A 17506-nucleotide genomic window follows, 5' to 3' on the forward strand; every position below is an offset into this window, starting at 1 on the left:
CCAACTCAAGGACTTTCTTTACTTTTTTCTTTCACTGCAAAAGAATTTTTTTGTGAACTCATTTCTTTTTATTAGCTCAGTTCAAAGACTTGTTCATTTTAAAGATTAAAGATATGGGCACTGGAGGCTGCACGGAAATGCTGCACTGCCAGTGCCTCTGCTTTCCCCAGTATATAGTGGTCAACTGTGTTCACATTTCTGAAAATGAATAGTTCCTGGAAAGGGATTGGAGAAGGATGACTTACTAGAGGGGATAAAATAATTCTAGGCACATGGATTTACACCAGAACATCTGCTTTACAGATCCTCTACAAAGAAAGCTAGAGAGTCTTGAAAATAAGAACACCAACTCTCAAATCTGATCAAGAAGACACTTGAGCAGATGTAGCCTGGGTATACTTTTGTCTTTGTTTTTGTTTTTCCCAAGGGCTATGAAAAAAAAAAAAAAGAAAATCTAGTCTTTCTTTCAACAAAAGAAACATTTACTGACCTATCTGCTGTCTAAAGCATTAGGTTTGTGGCTCTCCAAATACCTGTGCATATTCCATATTTATTTCTCTTCCCTCTGCTCTTTAAAAACAAGAAACTTCTCTATGGGAGTGAGGAAGACATTTCTGATTCTGAGGAATATGTGCCAATTTCCCCAGCTAAGGGCCTTGAAAAAACACGATAAACATTTGCTTACTTACAGCCTATCACTCGATATTGTTCAGTCTCCCAGAAATGAAAGACTTAGATGCACTCGCGAGCATGCAAAGCCTTGGATTTTGTTTTCTTTTGTTAGTATCTGTGAAACTGGGAAAGCTTAATAATTATTTCCAAAAGAATATTTAATTCTGATTTCCCATTAGTAGGTACAAATATGATATTTACTTTAAAAGAAAGCTTTAAAACTATAGGAATGAATAATATGAGTTCTTAAAATACATAATAGAGTTATAGATCATATTTATTTTCATAAATATATATTACAACATAAGTCCTTTTTAAGCATATTTGTATTCTAATTTCCTCAATAGTTTACTTGAGAGATCAATTAGCAAATCTCATCTTCTAAAATGAGATTTTAGTTTCCATCTCTTTAAGAGAAGGTGATGAGTAATATAGATATTGATTTTCAAATTTGTTGATTTCAGGGAGAATGAGATGCAGAGAGGACCTTAATTTTCACATAATTGATGTTTAAACAACCCATTTCTACTAATAATTTTTGATAAAAGATTCATTAAATTACGAAAATAGTACTGACACATTAGCATAAAATATGGTGTATAGGATATTTTGTAGTCTTAGGTAGTCATTATTCCCTTCAAGACTAAATGTTTAAAATAAATTCTCAACACAATTGCAGAGTCAAATAACTTCTCAATGCAATAAACATTTACTCTAAATGCTAGAGGGTAAAAACTCTGCCCAGATAGTTTGGAAAAAGTAATGTCCTTTTGCTATTTACTATGTGAAAAAAGGAGGAGGGAACAGGGACCTAGAAGAGGAAAAAAAGGATCAGGAATGGAGAATCTTCCCTGGATCATTGTAGGGCCAGTCTCTTTTAAACTTGAAAACTCCATGACTCTTAGATGCATTACAGTGGCCTTTTTAATTTTATTTTTTTAATTATACTTTAAGTTCTGGGGTACCTGTGCAGAAGCGCAGGTTTGTTACATAGGTATACACGTGCCATGGTGGTTTGCTGCACCCATCAACCTGTCATCTACATTAGGTATTTCTCCTAATGCTATCTCTCCCCTAGCCTCCCACCCCCAGACAGGCCCCAGTGATGTTCCCCTCCCTGTGTCCATGTGTTCTCATTGTTCAACTCCCACTTATGAATGAGAACATGTGGTGTTTGGTTTTCTGTTTCGGTGTTAGATTTCTGAGAATGATGGTCTCCAGCTTTATCCATGACCCTGCAAAAGACATGAACTCAGCCTTTTTAATGGCTGCATTGTATTCCATGGTGTATATGTGCCACATTTTCTTTATCCAGGCTATCATTGATGGGTATTTGGGTTAAGTCACTCAGATATATGCCTGCTCTCTTGGTAACCACTCCCTAACCCAGCTTTAAAATAATCTCCTTTTTTCTGATTCTTTCCCTCCCTTGAGTTGCTGTTGTGGAATTCTAATGTAACCGTAAATAATGTGATATACTCATTTCCATCAAGTGCTATGAATTGGGTTCCTGGTTCATGAATGGTGACTAGATTTTTTATGAAGGAAGGAAGGAAGAGGGAGGAAGATAAAGAGAAAGAAACAAATGGAAGGCAAAAAGTAAAGAAAGGAGGGAGGGAAGAAGGGAAAAAAAGGAAGAAGGAAGGAGGAAGGGAAAAAAAGAAAAAAGAAAGAAGGAAGGAAGGAAGGAAAGAAGGAAGGGTGTGTGTGTGTGTGTGTGTGTGTGTGTGTGTGTGTGTGTGTATGAGTCCAGAAATTACGAAGGTGACGTATATCTCCAAAGAGTATACATTGATGGGGGATGGAGTTTCAGGATAATATTAGGTTTCTTTTTTGGTATTTCCTGTGCACCCCAAGTAGATGGTGGCCCCTTTTTACTTAACCTTGCTGTGACCCTGGCACAAGAATTTTCCCTAATACAATTGGATTATTCTTTTACCATTTGCTAGCTATTTCTTTAGGAGATATCTGAGGCACGCTTAGCTCAGTTGCTTAGCTCTTAAGCAACTGGGGTATAGAAAGCAGAATTCTGATCTTGCCATCAGAAAATGTGAATTATTCCTATTACCAGCTATGTGACCTTGGTGAGTTACTTAAATCCTTCTGAGTCACAAAACTAGTTTCTGTAAAATTCCTGTAAAATAAGACCTAACTCATAGGTTGCATGTGCCATACCAGCCGTGAAATTGGAAGTCATGAGGTATACAGTCTAAAGCAAAAAGGACAAATTAATTTCAACTCAAGGAATACACCTAGTTAAATTACAGTAACTACCTGTAATGCTCAGAAGGAATGTGGGCCATGGCCAACCCCAGGTGTAAGAATATGAGTAACACATAAGTGCCATCCCTGATAACAGGTATTATTTATTATTTAACTTTTAAAGGACTATCTCAGGTGTTATCTCATTCCTCCATGATGTCCTGATTGTCAGACCTAATCAGTCTGTTCCCTTAATGTAATAGATAAGTCAAATCTGTAATTTTACTTACTCAATGAGAAGCTATTTAAATAAAAATTCAATAAGTGTAAACAGTATTATGTTTCACCACCTTTTTCATTCTTCAAAAGCAGATAGTCTATGGAAAAAAAAAAACACCAACCAAAGGCATCTAGCAAACTCTTTTCTAAAGATGAAAAAAAGTGTTTAATACTTTAATCTGTGTTTTTTGTCCTTCATGGGTGGACGGCAACATCTAACATTGTTTTCCTTTTTCACAGTCAATGTGACTATCTGATTCAAAGAGAGGATTCAAGTTCAGTAGAATAAAGATGCTAGAGAAATAAGGAAGGAAGTCTCAAATTAAAGAAGAATGGAGTGGAGATCGTGAGGAAATGCAGATCACAGTGACAGGGTTGAGGGGAGAAGGGACAAAAGAAATGGCAGATAAGAGCAGAAAGACCAAAGCCAGGGTGAAGTGCAGTGAAAAGGAAAGAAGTTAGAAAATATGTTTTCATTTATACTACTCTGGAAGGGTATTTTAAAAGGAATATGATGTCACTTCCATGTCAGTATAGTGAAGATATTTCATAAAACATAATTGTATTCCTTTTTTCCATCAGGACCAAATTATTGTCTTCTCTAGAATTAATTTTTCTATTTTTTAGCAGAGTTTCAAGGAAAATACTAAAATAATTTAGTTTTGTAAGAACTCATGGTTTACTTATGATGCCCTTACAAACATTCCCAAGATAAATATAAACAAATCTAATCTTACTGTCACCATGTATATCCCATGAAGATATTTACTTCCAAATTTAAATTTAGTCACTGAAGTAGAAGTACCACACAAAGGAGAATCGGTGCCAAACCTAATCTCACACTTTTAAGAATCATCAATCTTTACTTTTTAAATGAACATTCAAGCAACAAGGATGTCCCTGACACAGAAGTAATGTGACTTTAAAATACTGCATTCTTTGACAAGTTTTGCGAATATGAATATAACACTTGTGGATCTCGCTAGTGATATAAAAGAAATTTCGAGTTACTTTTAGTTTTACATTTATTTGCATTTGAATATTACAATAGATTGGAATTTTGGAATTTGTCTAGGCTACAAAATTTTGCTTAGGAAAGTATAGATATACTTCCCTTGCACTGAAGAACGAATTCCTACTGTACTCTGTGATTGCATCTCCCAAATGAATCTTTAGAGGAAGACTCTTTGTATATGCCTGTATCTCATGCAGTCAGCTCAGTATGTGTGACCATCTCAGTCCTCAGCCTGCCTCCCGGGATACAATTCACTAAAGAGCACAGTTCCTTAAGAGCATCCCACAGGCAATTCTGGCCTCAACTAGTAACAGATTTTGCTAGATCATCTCAGCTTTGGGTAAAAGAAAGTGGAGATAGAAAAGTTTTCCTGGGGGGGGTGGGCGAAAAAAAAAGAAAGAAAAGGAAAGTTTCCCTATAAATATATATTTACAAACCTGAACTCACATGAGTTATGGTGAGAATATATACTACTAGTATAGAGGGAAGGATATAAAGTTTAAAATTTAGTTTGAACTTAGTATTTACTTTTCCTAAGCAAAAGAAAATTATCTTTAGAGGAAAGTAGCTTAAAATTGGTCCTCAATATGATACATGATATGACTCATATAATATGTCTACAAATTTTTTATTAAAATGTGACTTATGAAACAGTGCAAACATTCAGTATAGGTCAAAGGCTTAGCAAACTAATATATTTTCATTAGCTGGAATATTATACAGCCATCACAGCTTATATTTAAATGTATTTTAAAAGATACAATAATAATTGAAAAAATCAGTATTCCAATTGTATATATGCTATAATTGTATATATAGTGGGAATAATAAAATTAGGCTTGTATAAAAACAAAACTAGACATGCGTAAAAAGAAATAGACCATAACTGTGACTAGGTAGCTGGACTGTACTGATGTTTTAATCTATTTTTCTATTTATTTTTAACATTTGCTTTAATGAGGTTATGCTGCTTTAATAATGAGTATGCTTGTATTTCAAAGTATTTGACAAAAAGGCCAATTTTGTTTTTGTTTTTCCTCTCAAATTTATTTTTTACTTTTTTTTCTAATGAGAAAGGACTGAGGCAAAGCACAGTGAGGATCAAAAACAGGAAGATTCAAGTTGGAGGCCTAGGATCAGATATGGAAGCTGCCATAAAGAGATAAGAAAGCAAGTAAGCACAGCTGCAGGTTTATTGTTATAGGTCAAAGTTACAAACTGAAATTAGCCCACCAAGAGATAGAAACAGGAACAGAAACTAAGCTCTAAGACCAGAAAAGCAGGAAAGGAAGAGGAGGCGACACCCTGGTATATCATGGGACATCTCAAATGTAACTAATTGAGTCTTCATTATTTTCTTTCTTTCTTTCACGAACTTCGGAAAGAACAAAGAACCACCCAGGACTTTAAACTTTGGAGAGAACTAATAACCAGCCAAAACTTATGACCCTTTAATGATTCAGTATAAATTCCTTCAGGGCCAAGCACCATCCCTGGCACCGGGGATGCAACAAGGAACAAAAGAGGGCAGTCCCACACTCCTGGGGCCGATAGTCTTAACTGGGAGAGCTGACAAAAATATAGAAAAATTAATAAGCTAGATAACTAGCTAGTGTCAGGAATTAATAAGAGGATGAAGACAATGAAATAGGATAATTTGACCAGGAAGTGTTCCTCCCACAGCCAGGGCAGGACTTTTTAAAGAGGTAACATCTGAATTGAAGCATGATGACACAACAACCAGTAAAGACCTGAGGGAGGGATGTTACAGTTTTAGAGGACAATCTCACATCAAGCCAGCTCCTGCAGAATGCAAGGACCTCAGTGACAGGAGATAAAACAAGGGGGAGGAGTCTCTGTTAAAGAAGACAAGGAGGACACTTGGTCTCTTCTCAGTTCTCGGTGAAGGAAAGTAGGAAGTAGAAAAGCTTCCCAGAAAATTTTTTTTTTTTTTTTTGAGACGGAGTTTCACTCTTGTTACCCAGGCTAGAGTGCAATGGCGCAATCTCGGCTCACCGCAACCTCCGCCTCCTGGGTTCAAGCAATTCTCCTGCCTCAGCCTCCTGAGTAGCTGGGACTACAGGCACGCGCCACCATGCCCAGCTAATTTTTTGTAGTTTTAGTAGAGACAGGGTTTCACCATGTTGACCAGGATGGTCTCGATCTCTTGACCTCGTGATCCACCCGCCTCGGCCTCCCAAAGTGCTGGGATTACAGGCTTGAGTCACCGCGCCCAGCCCCAGAAAATTTATATTTACAAATCTGAACTCACAGGGGTTATAGCGAGAATATACTACTAGTATAGAGGGGAGGGTATAAAGCTTCAAATTTAATTTAACTTAGTATTTACTTCTCATAAGCCAAAGAAAATTATCTTTACAGGGAAGCAGCTTAAAACTGGTCCTCAAAAAGATTCCTAAGTGTTTTATGTTACATAAAACATGTGTTCACAGAAAACGAAAACAGCAGACTCATAAAGACTATCACTATTAGAATTACCAAATGGGCAGCCTAAATAATTATGTTTAATGCAGTTATAAAAATTAAAGTATCTGTCTCAAGTATAATAGAGATCGTAGACTGAAAATAATGAGACATACTTGGGAAAGAATTAAATAAAGCTAGAAAAAAAAATAACATTTTTTAAACTGACATTAGAAAATCAACAAATGGATTAAAGAGCAGATTAGGCACAAGTGGGGAAACACATATAAAAGTACTTTTTAGAGTAAATATAAAGTACTCAACAAAATTAGGGATTAATAGAGTTGTGCATGTAAAGCTGGCTATCCCAGTTTACTCCCAGTAGAGTGTTAGAAAAGACAGCATTCCTAGAGGTTAGCTTATCAAGCATCCTCTCAGAACAAAAATTCTTCCCGAAGGTTCCTTTTATTCAAAGAGTATGAGCTCCAAGACACAAGGGACCAATGTGACTCATTCACAAGCAGATCTCCAGCACTGGAAATAGCTGTTGGTTAAGTGCTCAATACATATTTGTTAACTGAACGAGTGAATAAATGAATAATCACATATTTCATAATAGTTAGAAGTCCTACAATGATATTTGGAGATTTTAGTCTAATTCTGGGAATACACATGTCTAAAACATCTGGTTTAAAAAAAAAATGAAAGATTCAGCCCACTAGAAAATAATTTTTGTACTCAATGCCAAATGCCAAGAGATTGACATAGAGAGATTTGAGTTTCTGTGTATCACTGAATGGTTTGACAGTGGTTCTGTCTTCTCATGCCCTTATTTAGATGTTGTGCTGACAAAATTCAAGCAATACTCCACCTCCACAATCTGTTTCATCTCCCACACTCCCTGCACATTTTGACATACTGAATTTAAAATGTGTAAATGCCAGTGAATGAGGCTCTGATGCCATCTTCAGAATTTGAAAACTCTTTATCAATCCTAGCAGATTAGCCCAAGCTTATCTTTAATGCAGCATATCAGTTGAGGAAGTAGCAGGGAAAATAATAAGTAAATAATTTTCACTGCTAAATCTCTTTCAGTTCATGCCGCATTGTATATTACATGCTTACTCTCCTCTGTCCACAATTAGTTTTTTCTGGTGCTCAGGCAGATATGATTCCATCAGTACAAATTAGCTGAAAACACAGCCATTTCATCTACAAGGCTATCTACAGATTCACAGATATGATGCCATCCCCACAGGATGAACTTTATGCTGGGCATTTCATTTACAAGTTACAAAAGGAGGCAAAATGGTAGCTCTCTGCATATGTATAATGGAGTCTCAGTGCTACTGCTTTTAAGCAGGGTCACTTCTGTTCACACAAGTGGAATAGATTTTCCAACATGGATAGAATCCTAGAAAAATGAAATAACGACCAGTCTCTGCAAATCAGCTGTAATCTTTATACCCTGAAAACCTAACTGAACTAAAACACTCAAGAGTGATAACCAGAGTCAGGTATGTATGACAAGCTTGTAACTACATTGCTAGAAGGTTGGCATTGCCATTTTTGATGCCCAGCTATAAATGCCTATGCAAGATGCCTTACACAATGTTTGACTCTTTTCTAAATGCTACAAGCAGAGGAATACTATCTCTTTCCTGCATAGAATGTTATGGAAGAAAGAACAGGTCGTCTAAAGTCCAAGCAATAGTTTTTCAAAGACTTCTGTGATGTAAACCAATTCCTACAGAACATTTACTAAATTCTCATTCTTTACTCACCCACAGCCCAGTTGCCTCACACAGTTTGAAATCTGATTGCAAGTTAAGAAAAGCCTCAGTCCATTTGTATTCAGCTCAGATACATTTTTAATAATGATTATAGTCTCAAATCCTGTGTGGACAAGTGCTGGAGAGAATCAGCATGTGCAGCTTTCTCCAGCAACAGGTATTAGAAAATGCCTGCAGGCATAGGGGTGAAATAGCCTCTCTTGAAAGAAGCAAATAAGTGTTTTGGAACAATCTCTCAATAAGCTTCTCAGTGTTAGACTATGAAGCATATAAGAAACCTGATTTGCAAGCATAAGTTTCCAAGCATTTTTCACAACTATATGACATAAACTTCCATAATGTCATATAAGAAGGTGCTGTTTCTGATATTAATGACTTTGCAACTGTGTGCAAAGGGACAAGTATACATTGGAGGCAGGTTGACCAGAAAGAGATATGTGTGCCCTTCTTCTGATTGCATTTATGTTTGCACTACAGCAAGCTCTTGGAATAAATGACTACAACGATTTGAAAACTGCTTTGATGCCATACATATTGGTGCTGATAACAAAGGGACAGGTTTATTGCTAAACTCTACTGGGCCTAAAACATGCTGGAAAGAATGCAAATATGTATGAGACACATAAAGATGTAGTAACAAACACTCTAGTATAAAGCTGAACATCAAGCATGACAAATGTTGGGTCCCAAGTTTGCCAGAAAGTAAATTATTATAGACAGAGGAGAATATACCATTAGGTTGTACAACATGGCAGAAATGCACAAAAGTTTCTACAAATATCTTTATGAAGGATTATTCCCATCCCTGGCACCTCCTCAATCAATGTGATATGTTCCTCTGGAACTGATACAGTGTTCTAAAATTTCTTAAACCTGCATCAGCACCCTGGAGGTTAGCATGGGGAAGATTCATTTTCTTAAGGTGTATAGAGCACTTAGGGAAGGTAGAAAAGGAGTCATGGCTTGGTATTTGGCACTATGATATTAAAGTAATGGAAAAGAAGGAGGAAATTCTGTCAATCATCTATGTGCTTGATATATTCTTGAAACAGCAAACCTCTAGACATTTAATTTTTTTTTTTTTTGCATTCTGAAGTCAAAAAATCCAGTCTCTAGCCTGAATTTTTTATTTCCCTCACCACCCAGATGTTTTGAAGAGTCATAAACCCAGATTTAAATTAAAGCCTTGATTCACATTTCAAAAATCATAGACAAAGAATTTACCTGTGATTAATTTCTCCACATTAAAAATCATATCTGGGATCTAAGCTCATAAAAGCGAGCAACTTCACTCTTTTCTTCACTATATGCTCCACTTCCGAAGAGAGAAAACATGACAATTTTAGCATCACCTATAGTTTCATGCTTGAAACAGCACCTAAGGTATATTCATGAACCAGAAAAGGCCTTATTACTGTTATACAATTCCATTTTGGCATCTACTCAGCCATGAAAGCAGTTTCATTTTTATGTGAAATGTGCCAGATGGCATATGCACTGCATGGTTGAAACAAACACTCAGAACTCAATTCTGCTGCAAGCTCTTTACTGGAGGGAACATTTAGTCATGTGGTTATATCTCCACGTGGTACTTTAAAAGTGACCAAAGCCCTATGTTAGGAAATACTTTTGTTGGTGTTATTTCATCTTTTTAAAATTATTTTTGGCAAAAGAGGCATGTGACTTTTGGAGTTGTTGAGAATCATCCTGCTGATAACTGAACTATCAATTGGCATTGATATGTAAAATCTGGCCCAAGCAGAGCTTCTAAAGAAACCATATTTTCCATTAAAAAAAAATCATATGCCAGCTAATACAGGTAGAGCTGTCTGGGAAAGACACATTAGATTGTCTCTGGATGGAGAATAAAGTCTCTAGATCATTAAATTGAATGACACAGGATTCAGAAGCAGGGAGAGTTCTTTTAATACTGATATTTTTTTAAAAGGAGGGACAGATGCAAACATACCTTCCTTCAAAGAAAAATAAGTTAAATGAATAATACTATCATCTCTATACGCAAGAACAATAGTATAGAATACTATATAAGAGACCTATACATATGTGAGAGAGATAGACCATTGTATTAGTCTGTTTTCATGCTGCTGATAAAAAGATACCTGAGACTGGGTGATTTATAAAGAAAAAGAGGTTTAATGGACTCACAGTTCCCCATGGCTGGGGAGGCCTCACAATCATGGCAGAAGACGAAAGGCCCATCTTACATGGCAGCAAGAAAGAGAGAGAATGAGAGGCAAGCTAACAAACTTTCCACTTATAAAACCATCAGATCTCATGAGACTTATTCACTACCACAAGAACAGTATGGGGGAACCACCCCCATGATTCAATTATCTCCCACCAGGTCCCTTTCACAACAAGGGAGAAACCCTTCCGTAATGGGTTTCTTCCCATTATGGAAGCTACAATTCAAGATGAAATTTGGGTGAAGATGCAGCCAAACTATATCAACCATGATGACATTTGATGAAGTGAACAAATATTTACCACATGCTACCTGCCTGGCATTGTGCCAGGCGAGATAAGAGATATATGACCTCATTTTGCTTATTATCTTAATTGAAGAATACAAGAAAGCAATCCCATTCACAATAGCTACCAAAAATTAAAATAAAATACCTAGAAATAGATTTAACCAAAGATTTGAAAGACTTCTATAAAGAAAACAATAAAATGCTAATGAAATAAATTGAAAAGAATATTAACAAATGGAAAAACATCCCATCCTCACAAATAGGAAGAATTAATAGTGTTAAAATGATCATACTACTCAAAGCAATCTACATATTCAATGCAATTCCTATCAAAATACTAGTGATGTTCTTCGCAGAAACAGAAAAAAAAATATCCTAAACTTCATGTGGAACCACAAAACACTCCAAATAGCCAAAGTAATTTTGAGCAGAAAGAACAAAACTGGAAGCATATCAAACTTCAAAATAGATTACAAAGCTATAGTAACTAAAACAACATGACACTAGCATAAAAACAGACACATAGACCAATGGAACCAAATAGAAAACCCAAAAATTAATCCATACATCTATAGCTAACTAAACTTTTACAAAGGCCTCAAGAACATTCATTAGAGAAAGTATAGTCCCATAAATAAATGGTATTATGAAAAGTGGATATACATATGCAGAAGAATGAAACTAGACCACCAACTCTCACTCTATACAAAAAAAACCTCAAAATAAATTAAAGACCTAAATATAAGATCCAAAACTATAAAACTAGTAGAAGAAAACATAGGAGAAACACCTCAAAACATTGGTCTGGAAAAAGATTTTATGAATAATACCACAAAAGCACAGGCAACAAAAGCCAAAATAAACAAATGTTTTTGAAACAAACTAAAAAGCTTCTGCACAGAAAAGGAATCAATCAACAGAATGAAATGAGAACTTACAGAAGAGGAGAAAATATCTGCAAACTATTCATTCAAGAGTATTAATATCCAGAATATACAAAGAATTCAAACATCTCAATAGAAAAAAACTAAACAGTCTGACTTAAAAATTGGCAAATGATCTGAACAGACATTTCTCAGAAGACATACAAATGGACAACAAATATATGAAAAATGTTCAACATTGCTAATCAAAACCACAATGAGACATATTTCACCTCAGTTAGAATGACTATTATTTTTTTAAAAAGACAGAAAATAGCAAATGATGGTGAAGATGCAGAGAAAAAGGAACTTGTTTGTGGTGGGAATGTAAACTAGTACAGCCAAGGAGAATAGTATGGAGGTTGCTCAAAAACTACCAATAAAACAACCATATTATTCAGCAATCTCACCACTGGCCTTTGCCCAGAGGAAAGGAAATCAGTATGTCAAAGAAACATCTGCACCCCAATGTTTATTGTAACAATATTCACAATATCTAAGATACGGAATCAACCCATGTCCAACAACAGATGAATGGATTTTTTTTAATGTGGTATATATATATACACACACACACACACACACACACACACACACACACACACAATAAAATGCAATTCAGCCATATAAAAGGATAAAATCCTCTCCACAAGATTTAACTACATAAAACAGAGCTAAAATTGAATACTATATTGTCAAAACATGAGACAATATGGTAATCTTAGCAGCTCTCCTCCCAATAAGCTGTTACAAATTCCTATGGAGATTTAAGGTGAGCTTTACCTCTCTAGGCTACCAGAGATCTATTGCCATTTCTTGGGATAGGGTCAGAGGGGATCTAGTCTTTGTCCTTGGATCAAAAGTTGCTATTTGCCAGGTGTGGTGACTCATACCTGTAATCCCAGCAATTTGGGAGTCTGAGGTAGGCGGATTGCTTGAACCCAGGAGTTCAAGACCAGCCTGGGCAACATAGTGAAACCCTCATCTCTACTGAAAATACAAAAAATTAGCTGGCATGGTGGTATGCATCTGTAGTCCCTTCTATTCAGGAGACTAAGGCAGGAAGATCTCTGCAGTGAGCCATGATCACACCACTACTCTCCAGCTTGGGCGACAGACTGAGACCCTGTCAAAAAAAAGAAAAAGAAAGAAAGAAATTGCTTTCATTTTGAGCTAAACTTTAAGCCAGCCTGTCCTGAGCTCACGTGTCCTAAATTCATGTCCAGTCTGCCCACCACTCTCTCTATTGACTAATAATTCATCTTACTTTTGCCTTCCCAGTTGTACATTCTTTGTAGACAAATACAAGTTCAAATTGTCATTTGTCATCTCTATATTGATGAAAACAGGATTCAGATCCCTTGCAAGAGTAATGGAATAAGGAGCCCACAAGGGCATCTGAAGTTTGAAAGAGCTGAAAGAAATAGTCATCAACAAGAAAAAGGGAACCAAAATAAAGAGGATAGGCTGGCAGCAAACCTCACTCACATAATTGCCCGGAGCAGGTTTCTCTATTTTGCCCCCAAAACTAATCAAAAACCTGATGAATAATCACCAATGAAGATACTTCTTAGACTCAGAATGACCTGGCTGAAAGGACCTTGGAGATCATCTGAGTATTTTCATTTTGCAAAGTCAAAGGTAACTCACTTAAGGACATGTACTTAAGTGTCGGTGCTCTTCCTAATGTCATATGATACTTCCTGGGACAGATCTGTGCTGGACACTGTGGGAGGATGCACTTCCTGTTGGAGAAAAGGAGGCAAACCTGGCAGCTCTGCTAAAGAATCAGTTCTTGGGTTTTGGGGTTTTTTTTTATGATTTATTCTTAATCCCTGAGTTGGTACTATGCTAATTTTCTAATTTGACGCCTATGTACTTCTAAACCAGCTCACAGCATTTCAACAACATCAGTACAAGGGTGAGGCAAGAGAGACACCTTATATGAGACTAACAGTGACTGTCTCCTTAAATTTTGCATCCTAGCAGTCTTACCACACCTTAGACACAGCCCTGCATTTTAACAAAGCTAATAAACTGCAGTGCCTGATTTATTTGTAGAGGTCAAGATGGAGAATCAGGGAGCTGGCTATTCAGATCATTAGGCAAACAATAACAAATATATATAAAATGAAGATGTTTTTCAAGTCCTCACTCTTTCCTGAATACTGATTATATTAGCAAAACAGAGATGGAGCCTCTATGGCTAAGAACTATGAAAATATGCGTAGTTAACTTTAGTATGTTAAAGGATTCCAAACCCAAAGTAATCACATCTCCAGCAGACTTATTTTAAGATACTTCCAAATTTCAATACCTGACCTGTAAGTTTTAAATTTAATTTTAAATACAATTTTCATCTAAATTATGGAAGTAATAATTACCTTAAAAAGGGAAAAAGTGCTAGTGCTATTGCCGTATGACCAATGGAAAAGAATAATAAATATATGGAGAACTGGCAGAAATCAAAAGGGCACATATAACATATGATCATTTGTTGGAATATATAGCCTTTGAGCTTTTGAATTTAGACTAGATTAGGATGTGACTTCTCTTTTGGATAAGCAGTGCTGTCTGAATTAGCACTTAACTCTGCCAGCACCAAGGGCTGAACTATCAATAATACACATCTCATGTTGTACTGTAATGAGCCCAATCAGTCTCTCAGGCTGAGAGTATTGGGTCTAATGCTTGACAGAATAAGCAAAGCTCATGTGATGGACAACTCTTCATCTCAATCTTACAAAGTCTGAATATGAATGGCAAGGAGGAGTCAGTATGATGACAGTGAAAAGTCAGAGCTAATTTTGTTGCAATATTTGAAATCCAAGGCAAACTCAAACAAGTGTAAACATCCAAAGGAAGTTGGTTGGCTCAGGGAATCCAAAGCAGAGTTGAAAAACTAGAAAGATTGCAGATGTATTTGGGCCTCAGGAACAACTAGGGCTAGAACCAGGATCATGAATGTCATAATGTCATGAGTTTCTCTCTCTCTCTATCTCTTCCCTTCCCCCCACTTCCCTTTCTCTTTCTCTCTTCTCTTTGTGCTTTGTGTATTTCTTATATTAGATTCCTTCTCTCCCACTTCAGACCATCTTTCTCCAAACATCAGAAAGTTTAACCTGGAGAACAAGGTCATGTAAGAAATGACAACACTAAAATAGCTACATGGAAATTTCATTGAGAAAAGAGTAGGCAAAAAAGGGAGTTGCTAGAAAAATGATTCCACAGATGTCCTTTTAGCACTCATTCTAAATGTTACATTAAACCAAAGACTAGTTTACCCTTTAAAGAGGAAGATAACCCCAACATATGTGGTGTTAGACTCTAGATAATTCCTTATTTTACATAATTTAAAATTTAGAGGGAAGAGAATGAGAACATTTGGATTACTTTTAGAGGCTACATAATATACTTGTGTTTAGGGGCCTACCTTTGCTGTTTTGGGGAGCCTAACTTCTTCTTGTCATAAGGGAGAAATAAGAATAGAAAAATATTGGGTCATTGATATACTTTATTGGCCCTAGTTTCAGGAAGATAAACTAGATGAGATGGTATGGCACCCCCCTGATTACACCATCCCAGAGAAGCACCCTCCATGTCTCCAGTAGCCAGTGGGAGAAGCAACATTTGAGGCAGTGTAGTATTGCTATTGTTATTATTGTTGTTAATTTTATTTGGAGAAATGAGAGAGCAGGAGGCCTATTGCTGTAGATCTTAAAATAATAAAATTCCTTAGAACAATGTTCCACAGATATTTCTCCCCTGCCCTGATTTGAAGTAGTTCCCTAACCTGCTTAATGAATGATAAATACATTAATTATTCACATCAATTAATGTAAGTAATTATATTAATACATTACAGTGTCATTGCACATCCACAGAACTTATTAATTAATCCATTAAGTAATTATAAAATTTCAAAATTGACCTGCATATGTGAAATAGAGTAATGTAAACTACAGAAACCTTCCAGGGGACAATTTGCACATATTCATTAACATTCTTAAATTCTAACAGTCAGCAATTATCCAAAAAGATAGAAGAGCTGACTCTACTTTTCTAATCATAATAACAGCAATAATAGTGAAACAACCAAGCAACATCAACAATAAGTATTATTACTTGTAAATAAAAACAACTAACATTGATTGACAGTTTTCAATATACAAATACAGCTCTGGAAGTGCCATGTGCACGTGATCACTCCATTTTCCTTGCAAAACAAGAATTCAGTTTCCAACTGAAGCATATATTCTTAAGACCCTCAAAATCCAGCAAGCCACACTTATAAAAATCCAGCCTATTAATTAATCTAATAGGCACATAATAAAAGTTTAAAATCCAGTATTTAAGCAACAGAGACTCTTCACACTAGACCACAATTTCCAGAATTCTGCTGCCAAATGTCGACAGAAAGAAGGAAAGTATTTGCTCCCTCAGATGCTCTAGGTTCTTCCTGTATGGCAGTGCTTCCTGAGTAGTATCAATTTGTCACATGACTGAACAAATTTATCAATGTAGTCATGAGGCAATCTTGACCAATAGTACAGTCTACAGTTACTAACACACCAAAAAAGAAAAAAAAAAATCCTAAGAATTAGTCACATTCCCCACAGAATCCATTTTCTGTAAGGAGATAACATTCTTTTTGCATTCTTTTTCCAATTCAGAAAGTGGGCCTTGTACTTTTGGGTTCTTTTTAAATTTCAAAACTTAGTTCAAAAATATTTATTTTGTGCCTATAAGGACACAGTCCTTGAATAAGCCAACAAAATACGTGTTGCACTCAACTGTGCTTTGCCTTTAGCTCTTAAGATTTTTCCCCTTAAATTAGCAAAACATACAAAATTCAGATGGCAGCATATGGTGTCTTCCATGGAAACATTTCCTTTAAATTATTGAGAATTCTGCAATCTGATTCCACTTTAATAAACACATGAAAACTACCTCTTACATTATAAATGTGTAACTAGCTAGATTAAGTATTTTCATATGCTTTGCTGATTTTTCCAATACCTTCAGGAGTTAGACTAAATGTTTTATGTTTAATCAAAAGGTATGATGCATGCTATTTATCATCTATTAAGCATCAACTTAAATATTTCTAAAATATGAAAGGAAGTGACCATTTGCATTCAGGCAAAGCAAACAACCCAGCCCTGAGACTTAATACATTATAGAGCCATTGCACACTCACAGAACTTATTAATTAATCCATTAAATAATTATCCTTCAAATTTCAAGATTAACCTGCACAGGGGAAATACGGGAATGTAAATTATAGAAACCTCCTGGGGGACAATTTGCAAATATTCATTAGCATCCTAAAATTGTATGCCACCATTTGACCCAAAAATTCTACTTCTTAGAATTCATCTTAAGAAAGTAAAAAACTACACAAAAGAATTTATATTTATCACAGCATTTTTTAAATTTTTTTATTTATTTTACCTTAAGTTCTGGGGTACATGTGCAGAATGTGCAGGTTTGTTACATAGGTATACACATGCCATTACGGTTTGCTGCATCCATCCCCCTCGTCATCTACATTAGGTATTTCTCCTAATGCTATCCCTTCCCAATCCTCCCACCCCCTGGTATCCCTCCCCTAGACCCCAACTCCTGACAGACCGCGGTATGTGATGTTCCCCTCCCTGGGTCCATGTTTTCTCATTGTTCAACACCCACTTATGAATCACA

Source organism: Sapajus apella, unplaced genomic scaffold (assembly GCF_009761245.1).
Source record: "Sapajus apella isolate SASKATOON/1434 unplaced genomic scaffold, GSC_monkey_1.0 scaffold44, whole genome shotgun sequence".
NCBI lineage: Eukaryota > Metazoa > Chordata > Mammalia > Primates > Cebidae > Sapajus > Sapajus apella.